We start from the raw sequence: 12158 nt of genomic DNA on the forward strand, positions 1-12158 counted from the left end.
GTGCCGCCAACTAGCTGTTCGTGCAAAAAGGTGTTCGTGCGAAGTTTTCAGCGGGCGGGCAAATTTCAAAACTAATCAGCGGGCGGGGAGAAAAAAATCTATATTTACTGTGGGCGGGGTAGAAATTTCACAAAATTCAGTGGGCGGGGAGAAAATTTTTGACAGTGGGCACCGGAAGATATGTAGAGGGAGGGGAAAGCGGCGTGGTTGATAGAACTTGAGGGGAGATTTAGCGCCTAACTTAGAGGGGAGCATGTTCCAAGCTATACTGCCAGCTGCTCCCACGGTTTGCGTTGATCTGGGTTGCCTAGTAGGCATCTAGTTGGCAATGGGAAATTTCAGTAGGGGGAGAGGGCAGAGGGATCTTGAAATGTTGTGGGGAGTGGGGAGCGGGCAGAGTTTAGATACTGGAGGGCAGCGGGCATCAAATTCAGTGGGAGGGCATATTTTCCGTGTATGCCAGTGGGAGGGCAGTTACGAACAGCTCTACTTTCCCCTCCAAATTTTGGGTCAAGGTCAAAAATACGAAAAATCGGTATATAAGCCTTCAAAACATGTTTTGTGACGATTTTGCGAAAGTCATGAAATTTACTAGTTTGCGGCACCTGTTTAATGGTAGTCTCAACATTCAGTGTTGCTGTTCATGCAGCTGATTTGCATCGTGGTTCCAACCTTCTCCGTGCTGTAGTTGCAGTGCATTTTAATCACAGTCCCATTTACGTTTTAAGTTACTGTCGATTTGCATTGCGGTCCCGACGTTCCGTGTTGTAGACAAGTGCATTTTAATGGCAGTCACAACGTTCAGTGTTGGTGTTCATGCTGTTGATTTGCATTGAGGTCCCAACCTTCAGTGTAGCGAGTAGCGAGGCAGGCTCAGCCTATACTATAAGGGACCGTGGCCGATCGTAACGAACCAGCAGAGACAAGTACATTATGGTTCAAACATTCAACACTTGACGGGAACTTGAAAAAGTTTACAGTTGAGCCGTTCATGTTCTTGCCGCTGTCACAGCCACCAAAAGAACAACGTTGTCCCATAGTGAAGGAGACACTATCCTGATCATGTAAGCGGAAACCCTAGAAGTTACCCCCCCCCCCCCCCCCCCCCGTAGGGAGCTTACTGAGGTGTTAAATACTTTACTTCCCGTTACGAGATACGGCGTCGGGCAAACTTCGGAAAGCCGAAAAAAGTCGACTGGAGAGGCTCGGGGGACCACGCCCACATTGCATTTTTCTTTTGCCATATTTCATATCACGCGCGCTAAACGAAAAAAGAAATGAATGTAACTGTTTTATAGACCATCAACTGTATTTCTGTGATTTTGCAACATGGGCATTTCACCAGACCTTTAAACATATTTGTCTTACAGTAATGGTCGCCCATAATGGTTATGCTTATGACTATCCTCTACTTTTCAAAGAAATCCATGTAAGAGGAATGACAGACTTTATTGTAGCCAGGATGAAAGACTGTAATTTGCATTTTGCTGACTCACTGAAGCTATGTCGGGAAGTAAGTTGTAACTATGTTTATTTTAACATCAGAAAGTGTGAAAATCTGGTAACTTTTGAGTTCTTGTTATTTTTTATAAAGTCTTTTTGTTTTGTGTTTACTTAGGCCAAGAAAAATATAAAGTTTGTTTCTCAACCACACGCTCATCAATCCAGACCCACTGCATCAACCTTTTTTCTGCATATTGTCTTCATGTTGTTTGCACATTCTTGTTGGTTGAAGAATGAAAAAAATGGAGAAAAAACATGTCACTGCATCATTTTTGCAAGATGTCTAGGATGAGACACTAACCTTTTCTTTACTTGGCCTTAGCAAACACAGATTATTTGTGTAGGGTCAGATTCAACTACATGTATGGACAAAACTTACCATAGATAGACTGGATGAGCAGATGAACAGTTCATGTGTAAACTGTAGTTGAGAAACAATATACATGTACATGTTAATAGGCATGGTATTTTTGTTATTGCCAAAGTTACCATGGTTAAGGAATATTGACTTGGTCAAAAAGGCTTGTAAATAAGAACAAGCGACCTAGCGGCCGATATAGCTCCGCTGTGTTTATGTAGAGAATAACTATTTTTGACACATGTTGACGAAGAAGGTGGAAATTAAATCTTTGATAGCTCAATGCAGTGGCCAGAAAAAAGTGGCTAAAATAGCTGCAAAAATAAACAATTGAAGATTTCATCATACTTTGCATATATCACATCGGATCATCCCTAAGAACATGTCAACCAAAGCTATCTGATGAGTAGTTTTTTGAGAATAAAATTTTCTGACCAAAAATGGCAACAATTGCCCCCAAAAATAAAAATTGCAGATTTCATCATAATTTCAAAAGATCAATTTAGTTTATCTATAGAAACCTGTATACCAAATTTCAAAGCTGCTGGACCAGTATTTTTTGAGAAACACATTTTTTAACCAAAAATGGAAAAATTGACCCCAAAATTCAAATTGCTGATTTCATCATAATTTCAATAAATATCATTAAGGTGATCTGTAGGAACCTGTATACCAAATTGCAAAGCTATGAGATGAGTATTTTGGAAATACACATTTTTTGACCAAAAGTGGCAAAAAACTGCCCCAAAAATACAAAATTGCAGATTTCAGCATAATTTCAATAAATTATTTTGTTCATCTGTAGGAACCTGTATTCCAAATTTCAAAGCTATCAGATCAGTACTTTTGGAAATACACATTTTTTGACAAAAAATGGCAAAAATTGCCCCAAAAATACAAAATTACAGATTTCATCAGAAATTCAATATATATTACTTAGTTCATCTATAGAAACCTGTATACCAAATTTCAAAACTATCAGACCAGTACTTTTTGAGAAATACATTTTTTGACCAAAAATGGCAAAAATTGCCTTAAAAATGCAAATTTGCATATTTCTGCACAATTTGAACAAATCTGAAATAGATCATCCCTAGGGACATATGTACCACATATCAAAGCTATCTGACAGGTACATACTTTTGAAGAAGAAGATTTTTAAAAGATTTTTTTACCAAAAATGACAAAAATTGCCTTAAAAATACAAATATGCAAATTTCACCACGATTTGAACAAATCTGACTGAAGTCACCCTAAGTAAACTGCATATCAAATTTCAAAGCAATCGGACAAGCGGTTTCAGAGAAGAAGATTTTTTTACCAAAAACACCAAAAAATACCCCAAAAATACAAATATGCAAATTTCACCCCGATTTGAACAAACTTAAGTGAGGTCACCCCAAGTGAGCTGCATATAAAATTTCAAAGCAATTGGACTTGCGGTTTCAGAGGAGAAGGCAATTGTTGACGGACGACGGACGACGACGGACGACGACGGAAAATCAACCTATTTGATAAGCTCCGTGTCGCTGACAGCGGAGCTAAAAATACATGCTGGCAAACCCATGAAAATCTATTAATACAAATACAACAAAAGAACCAAATTTAGATAAGATCTTCACATATGTGATGATACATGTATGTGGAAATATACTCAGTGTTCTCCCCAGAGCAATTACAGAGTGGTACATGTTGCTCTGTACTTTTCGGTAAACAGTAGAAATTTGTTACCATGACAATCATATTATTGTCAATAACTTGATTGAAGAGTGATGAACAATTTACAAATTACGGATTATACTTTTTCAGCTGAAGTCTCAGAATGTACTGAAGACAACCAGTCTATCAATGGAGTCTATCTTTAAAGTTCTATTTCCCAGACGCAGGTATAATGGTGAGTAATGACACTTTGATGTCGTGGTTCATACATTTATGCACTTGACAGGGCTGTCAGAGTTTCAAGTATAGAAAGGTACATGTGACAGAATAGGATGTCCATTGGCTTGTGTGTTGTGTGATGACAATCATTCTTGCAGACAGTGAATGGGAAAAACAGGCAGAGACACTGCACTACAGTACACTAGAACTTCATAAATCTACTGAAAATAAATGTTACTTACCAATACATGTATTGATCTTCTTTTACAGCTCATAGGTCACTTGAGGACACAAGGGCACTGAAAATGATCTTGACCAGCAGAAGGGTGAAGCAGCATCTGCAATGCATGGAAACAAAAAATGTCACAGAAACAACAAACACCTGGGAGAAAAAATACCATCATTACAATGCTGTAACAGCTCTGAAATTAAAATTTGTAGAAAACACTCCACCACACAATTCAGTTATTAAAATATCAAACTACACATGCAGTAAATTGGTGGAGAAAAATCTTACATATGAAAAACTTCAAGATTTATATGCACGGGGGGGGGGCAACTGTTCGTGATTTACTTAATAAATTAAAAAGTTAGGGATTTAAAAGAGAAAATACAACTAATCAAATTATGAAACATTTTCAAAGGATATCATGATGATTAATTTATAATTACAATTATTTAATTTACATACTTAACAAAGTTTTTATTATCACTTTTAAGTGAACAGAGTTTGGGGGCTGATTACAGAATATAAATGTATTTTTAATAAAATAACTATATCAATGACTAACAGTTTCTGTGTTGTTTATGATTGAACATGCCAGTGTGTTTTCATAGGAGATGGCTCAATTAGTCTTCTGATCAAATTTTCAAGAGAATGATCCAGTTATAAATATCATCATTTAGCCAAAAGAGAAATTGAGCAATCCCCAATGAATCCTCACTCTCATTGTGTTCTCATCTAGATGCACTCTAGACACCTTTGCATCTTGATTTTAAAAAACATCACTGACAGAATCAACGAAGGTAAAGTGGGTGTCATCCTCATCCTCATCCTCAGCCTCAGGTGACCTTTCTAGCTGACGCTGAAAATGACGCTACTCAGCGTCAGCTTCAGCGTCGTATCCAAAGATTGCCAAAGTTACGCTACCCGATGACGGATGAATGATAAAATTCGCCCATAATTAAAGAAAATAACAAGTCCATTCTTTCACAACTTTCTTATGAATCGTTAAACTGTTTGCAGGTAATATTCTATCCTTAGAATATCCCATACAGACTAGTTTTTTGGAAATGTTCGTTATTTTCAGTCAATGGATCCATGGATACGTTTGTTGGTATCCTATCAACTCTTGCGTTAAGATTTTCAAAAAATTGGTGCCAAAAAGGTATACATGGTCCGAAATGTGTAAAAATCGCCACCATGAGAGGCGATATGAAAGCCCTAATTATTCTGAGGACATATAAAACAATCAACTTGTGTAGCTATGACTTGAGGCCTGAAAAGTCATCGTATTAAACATACAGCCTTTGAACTTTAAGGGCTAAGAATATTGCGTTGTACCTACATCGCGAGAAACGGATACTAAGAGGAGAGGTTACTAAATATTATGAAATACAAACCCAATGTGTTTTGATTGATATTTACAGTGATATGAAACTTGGAGCACATTTTAAAAGTCAATTTTACACTTATCATTCCATCAGACGCATTCGGGAATAACCGGATCTGACGCCGGTGAAGCTGACGCTGTAGCGTCATCCTCATCCTCATTTTCACGTGACCCCTGAGGATGAGGATGAGTATGATGTACAGAATCAACCCAATCTATCCAGGTTTTACGTGCGAAGTCTTATTAAATTTCTGAATTGCACTGCCCCTATGTTTATAAATTTCATATTTATGGCATTGTAATTTTTATCATGCATTGTTCCACCCAAAGCCAATAAGCTGTATAGCTTTGAAAATCATTTATACTAGTCACTACAATTAAAACTATTTCTATACAATTTATCAATAATATTGTAGAAATTCCTGGGTAAATTGTCCCTCAAATATTGCTGATGACCACCTAAAATTGTCAGAAAGGGGACACACAGACATGACCCATATTTTGGAAAAACCGTTGCAACACTGTCTACCTCAAGCTCCAAGGTCCTATTTATAGTCACTTTGGATGAAAACCAATAAACAACAGTGAAAACAAACATATACCCACTTACCTTACTAAAATACATTTTCTGTACTGTCATTTCTGCACATGGCGATGACGTAGTGATGATCCTTCCTATCAATGTTGCCCTGGTGTCTCCATCATACTGTTGCTGGTGGGCATCCTAGGCTAGGCGTTTGCAGTGTTAGATAGGGTCCGTTAGATAGTCCGTCGAATGCCAAGAGTGTGAGGCGGAAGACAGAATCTCGGTCGTAACTTTTAGTACTATTGTTGTGATTCAATTTTCGGCATCACACAGCACTTCAGACATTTTCCTTTACCCGATCGACACCCAAAGCTGACAGCCTGTGTGCCGCGGTTTTCCGTACTAGCCTGCAACTTTCCTCATACAGCCTGTGCAAGCGTCTCTGTCCGCATGGGTTCTTCTGCGATCCCGCGTACGAAACAGACGCGACTAGTCTCCACGGTAACTCTTTCGGGCGCTGAAAATTCATGGTTTACTTTCGCCGCCATTGGATTGTCGACAGTAAAATCCCTAAGGCTTTTTTATGGGGGCCCGTTCTGGTCAAAATTATGTTTTATTAATTTTAGTATGTTAGAATTAATTTTATGTAGACTGGAATTAATTTACAAGCACCTCGAATTAATTGTATGTTTCTTTTAATTAATTTTTATATGCTTTAATTAATTTTGTGTAGTCATGCCGAATTAATTTTATGTGTTCCAATTAATTATTTCTGCTTATCTTTGCTGTAATTAATTTTATGTAGTCTAGAATTAATTTTGCTAACATTTCAAATTATTTATATGTTTTTATGTGCCGGAATTAATTTTATGTAGTCTAGATTTAATATATTAATTCCTTCGATTGATTTTGGGCTCAAATGTTTTCACGTGCTGCAATTAATTTAACGTGTGCTAGAATTAATTTCTACTAGTGTCTTGAATTAATTTTGTGTTCGGTCGAATTAATTATGTGTTTGAGCGAATTAATTATATGTGTTTGCTCGAATTAATTATATGTGTTTGCTCGAATTAATTATATGTGTTTGCTCGAATTATTTTCGGCCAATCCCACAGTCCTTTGCGCACGCTTTCTTAAATCACTCCCGACCGGAGTGGTATAGTTATTCAGGCGCTCGAACTGTGATCTGTGAAAATGGAAATCAACAAACTGATCACAAAAACGTTTGTGGTGTCTCCTGTCTGAGGGATAGTGTATGTGATTGCCCATAGAGCGAAGACCGACCAATTTTGTGTTTACGTCAGACGCGAACGTTCACCCTTTTGCCAATCATCGTGTACTGTACATGTAGTGTACTAGTGCAGAGTACCGTAAGCGTACGCAGCATTCGAAAAGAAATCTGCCGAACAGATATCTACGAACCAACAATGACCACCAGGAAATGTCTCCATGCTTGATTACTGTCAAATGTCCCTAATTACAAATATAGCATTCGGCAGTTTCACCTCATCTGTATATACATATACAGAGAGACACAGGCGTTTAAACTGTCACGACGCGAAGCTGGCCTGTTTTCTCCTCCGGTATACAGGCCGGCTTGCCTTGCCTGTGTCTATCTGTAAAAATATACAGATAGAGGTGAAACTGCCGAATGCTATATTTGTAATTATGGACATTTGACAGTAATCAAGCTTGGAGACATTGCCTGGTGGTCATTGTTAAGTTCTTTATTGGTTTTCATATTCGTAGATATCTGTTCGGTAGATTTTATTTTCGAATGCTGCGTACGCTTACGCCGCGGTACTCTGCACTACACTACATTTACAGTACACGATGATTGGCAAAAGGGTGAACGTTCGCGTAAGACGTAAACACAAGATTGGTCGGTCTTCGCTCTATGGGCAATCACATACACAATCCCTCAGACAGGAGACACTAAAAAGGTTTTTGTGATCAGTTTATTGATTTCCATTTTCACAGATCACGGTTCGAGCGCCTGAATAATATACCACTCCGGTCGGGAGTCGCCATATTGATTTAAGAAAGCGTGCGCAAAGGACTGTGGGATCGGCCGAAAATAATTCGAGCAAACACATATAATTAATTCGAGCAACACATTTAATTAATTCGAGCAAACACATATAATTAATTCGCTCAAACACATAATTAATTCGAGCGAACACACATAATTACTTTGACCGAACACAAATTTAATTCAAGACACTAGTAGAAATTAATTCTAGCACACATTAATTATTGCAGCACGTGAAAACATTTAGAACCGAAATCAATTGAAGGAATTAATATATTAAATCTAGACTACATAAAATTAATTCCGCACATAAAAACATATAAATAATTTGAAATGTTAGCAAAATTAATTCTAGATTACATAAAATTAATTACAGCAAAGATAAGCAGAAATAATTAATTGGAACACATAAAATTAATTCGGCATGTCTACACAAATTAATTAAAGCATATAAAAATTAATTAAAAGAAACATACAATAATTCGAGATGCTAGTAAATTAATTCCTGTCTACATAAAATTAATTCTAACATACTAAAATTAATAAAACATAATTTTGACAAGAACGGGCCCCATACTTTTTCCACAATGAACGGATTTCAGCGTTATTGTACACAAATGTAAACAGTCAATGTCTGCACCTGTTGACGCATCGTTTTCGGAAATATCCTTTCGTCGAAAAGGATTATCAGGCGAAATACCCGTCTGAAAACGCATCAAATCCATGATTTTAGTAGGGGTGTAACGACCATGCTAAAATACCAGCATCGGGCCGTTTTCGCTGCAAACAAAATCCGTCAACATTTTCCATGGTTCACCAGAACATGGAGGTAGTGACCATGACCAGAATGACCCTGGTACAACTACTTCCGTTGACATGCAGCGTTTTGCAAAGCCTTAGGGTTTTGAACTTTGCACTACCTAATTTGCATATCAATATCGTCAGGGGGCGCGCGCTCATACAACTACGGATTTTCGACTTGTCGCTGCACCCAGCCAAGCCACGGCAAGCGACTTAATCGAAAGTCATAAGTAAAACCCAGAAACGGCCCATAGCAACCATATAAAAAGATACCGGTGCCCCATCTTAAGCAGTAATAAGTTTCTCGACTAATAACAAAGATAATGCTTTCTCTATTACCAGCCAAGATATAAATGAAGGTAAACATTACAGCTATTGTCCCTTTTGCGATCAAATGAAAAAGGTTGGAAACAGGGTGACTTCCCTCTCCTGTCAGGAATTTGTGTTAAGGGACATTACATGTAGTTGTACCTTTTGGCCGATCAAGTATGTTTTGTTCTGTGTATCCACTGCAGTGTCTTGTTCTATCATGCTAGAATAACAAAATTCTGTGTTACAATAATATGTATATCTATGTGTAAAGACCGTAATTATTGTTAAAATTTGTCATATGTCATTTGTCATAATGTTATTGATGACAAATGAATCCTACTAGTCAAGACTTCAATTCTAAACAAAAACAATGCTGTCTGTACACTTACAGCTTTGCTGGACTTTTCATCACACTTCTGGGAGTAGATCAAGAAACTGCTGTGATACACAGGACAAAATAAACAAGATTGGCCAAATTTTATAGCTTTAAATTGATCACCCAAAACATTTTTCATATCCATCAGAGACAGCATTGTTTTGAGTCCCTAAAGTTCCAAAATCCCTTCAAGTGCCCATGCCCCCCAAATCATACCCTTGATATTTTCAAGTCTCCCCCAGTCAATTCCCCCAGAGGTGCTTGTGAATGCAGCCTAAAGAGACTGTTGCATTTTCACTTTGATCCTTTTCCTGCCAGACTTCCATATTTGCCAAATCAGTTAAAAGTGGTATCTGGCCAATATCAGATTAACTTTCATCCACTTAGCTTGGCATATCCATGGACCTTAGGTTCATGGTACATCATAGGCAGCTTTACAGGCTTTCAACTCATGCAGGCGAACTGCCAAACTGTCACTGTGTTCTATTGCATCAGTGACAGTTTGGCAGTTATTGGCCTGCACTGAGTCAAAAGCCTGTGAGTCCTATTTACAGAATCAATGTAGAGAAGGGCTCCAGCGTTCTCCACAGCCAAGCAGTTTGATTTACTTATTCATTCATAACTTAAATTAGCATTTACAATTGTAGATACCGGTAATCTTGGCCCTTATCGTTGTGACATTTTTATATTTTTAATTGTGGTTTTCATAATTTTGAGAGAATCTTCATAAACTATCGCCTAAATGTGAAACTAATGTGCCATCTCCGTTTAATTATATGCCAGCCTTCTGGCTGAACCTGGATATATGAAGGTCTTCTGAACTCCAAACAGTATTACCGTATGTAGAGTGGACGCAGCTACCTCCATGAGTGGACTTTCAGGCCTTTGTGACCCATGAAGGTTATGCAATAATTTGAAATAAATTAAATATTAACCATGCTATGGAGGTAGGAAGAAATCTCTTCCTACCTCCATGACTATGCAAACACATGACTTTTTATTCAAATGTAAACACACGCCAGTGTAGTACGAAAACGGTACCGTTGGTTGATAAATGAATGATTTGAATAAACCATACACTAGGTCACATAACCAGAGAGGTCGGCCAGTTGCGAGCTTGGGCAGTGCCCGCCCGGTAAAAACATAGATAACTGGCCAAGTTCTGCCACTGGCCGACCTCTGTCGTGTTCACGTCTCGTTGTCTACGGTTGAATTGACTACATAAGTGTTTCATCAGTAAACGTAAACACACACTCGGGCTCGCGATACAGCTACACTCTCAGCTCTCCACACTATACCCGGTGCGAACACACATGCCTCTTTAATACGTGTGGAGCGGTCGCATTCAGACAAATCTAACAACTTTAGCTCGGTGATTGAACCACACTTTTTTGAGAATGGAGATTTGGCCGAGCGGTTATGTATGTTGCTAAGAATCTCCGCTACGTGACTGGATGTCGTGTGTTGTACATTTGCAGGTTTGTCCAAGTACGAATGCGTACGAACCGACCCTGTGTACAGACACATGACTAGCCCTGCGTACGATGCTGTGTGTTCCGCTACAGCTAACCGCCCCGCTGTAGTGGAACACACAGCATCGTACGCAGGGCTAACACATGACGAGACAATGCAGCCGTCGCAAGTCTATTTTGAATCTAAGTACAATTATTGAGACTCTAGTATACAGGTACTTACGTGGTCGGATTGACTGTGCTCTTCCACTGTTCGACGTTCCGGGCAAGTGCCTGCTTATCAGCTGTTGACGAGCGCGAGCGTATGATACGAATGAGGGAAGGTGATATGACACCGCGTTGACCGTGCGTTTGCTCTAGTGTGTTCTTCCGAACTAAATAAAATAGTACCATTATCTCGCTAAATTCTCAGGTAACCCCAACACGACCAGAGTTGAAAAGTTGTCCATTGCCTTAATTCACCTTAGGTCGACATTCCTAATACATTATTTCTTCATCAACTGTGACAGCAAAACATTTGCTACGAACACGTCCACTTTACACAGGCATATCCTTCCATGGCGAGCAATCAAGTACGCTTTTCTTGGCTTTATTTTGACGATAAATCAAAGAAACTGAATGTACAAATGTTACAGAATGCTTTACAGAATATAAACGAACACCTCTGAAGCATTAAACTTTCAATTTTAGCGTTAATTTAGCTCCGCTACACTTCGCTACACTTGTTCTCATTTGCATACAACTTCCCACCTCGCTTCTTGAATTAGATACAAAATTTCAGCATACAGTTTCGTTATCGAATAGGTTGGCTGGATCTTACCGTTATGTTGAATTATACAAATTTCACGCAGAGCTTCCTTTTGGGGCCACAAGCTTGACTAGTTTCTTAGAACTATTTTTGTGCTGCAGTCAGAATCATTATATTTCTTGAGTTGAATAGCAAACAATATGAATGTTTTGTGGTTTCTGGCGAATTTAGATTTATATGTTATTATTATTATTATTATTATTATTATTATTATTATTATTAAATAGACTCCCTAAGTTGCTGTGAATGGTGACAATCGACCAATCAGATATAACCATTTCCGCTGATCGGTCATCACCAAGTCACCACATGCCAGCCATGGAGCTCTCTCACACTCACGAAAACAGGTGATGAGCTGTCAAAATCACCTGATAAATGATATCCAGGTAGTGATTCATTGATAATGTTTTCCCGTGACGGAAGCTGCTGATAGTAAAATACATGATAGTTATCATTGCTTTGATCCTCAACTACATACC

General features: G+C 38.4%; 1 protein-coding gene and 1 long non-coding RNA gene across 2 annotated transcripts in view; one reads left to right on the forward strand and one right to left on the reverse strand.

Annotated features, from left to right (window-relative positions):
• LOC139137587 (uncharacterized) overlaps positions 1-11634 on the reverse strand; it is a 47989-nt gene extending 36355 nt beyond the window's left edge. Inside the window, exon 1 of the mRNA XM_070705768.1 lies at positions 11095-11634. The gene's annotated coding sequence lies outside the window, so the exon portion shown is untranslated. The remainder of the gene's footprint in view (positions 1-11094) is intronic.
• Positions 1374-4272, forward strand: LOC139137574 (uncharacterized). The gene is made up of 3 exons (XR_011553411.1): positions 1374-1513; positions 3671-3755; positions 4010-4272. It is a non-coding gene; the product is annotated as an uncharacterized lncRNA (long non-coding RNA).
• Positions 11635-12158: the final 524 nt, after the last annotated feature.

This window comes from Ptychodera flava, chromosome 7, assembly GCF_041260155.1.
Source record: "Ptychodera flava strain L36383 chromosome 7, AS_Pfla_20210202, whole genome shotgun sequence".
Taxonomy (NCBI): Eukaryota; Metazoa; Hemichordata; class Enteropneusta; family Ptychoderidae; genus Ptychodera; species Ptychodera flava.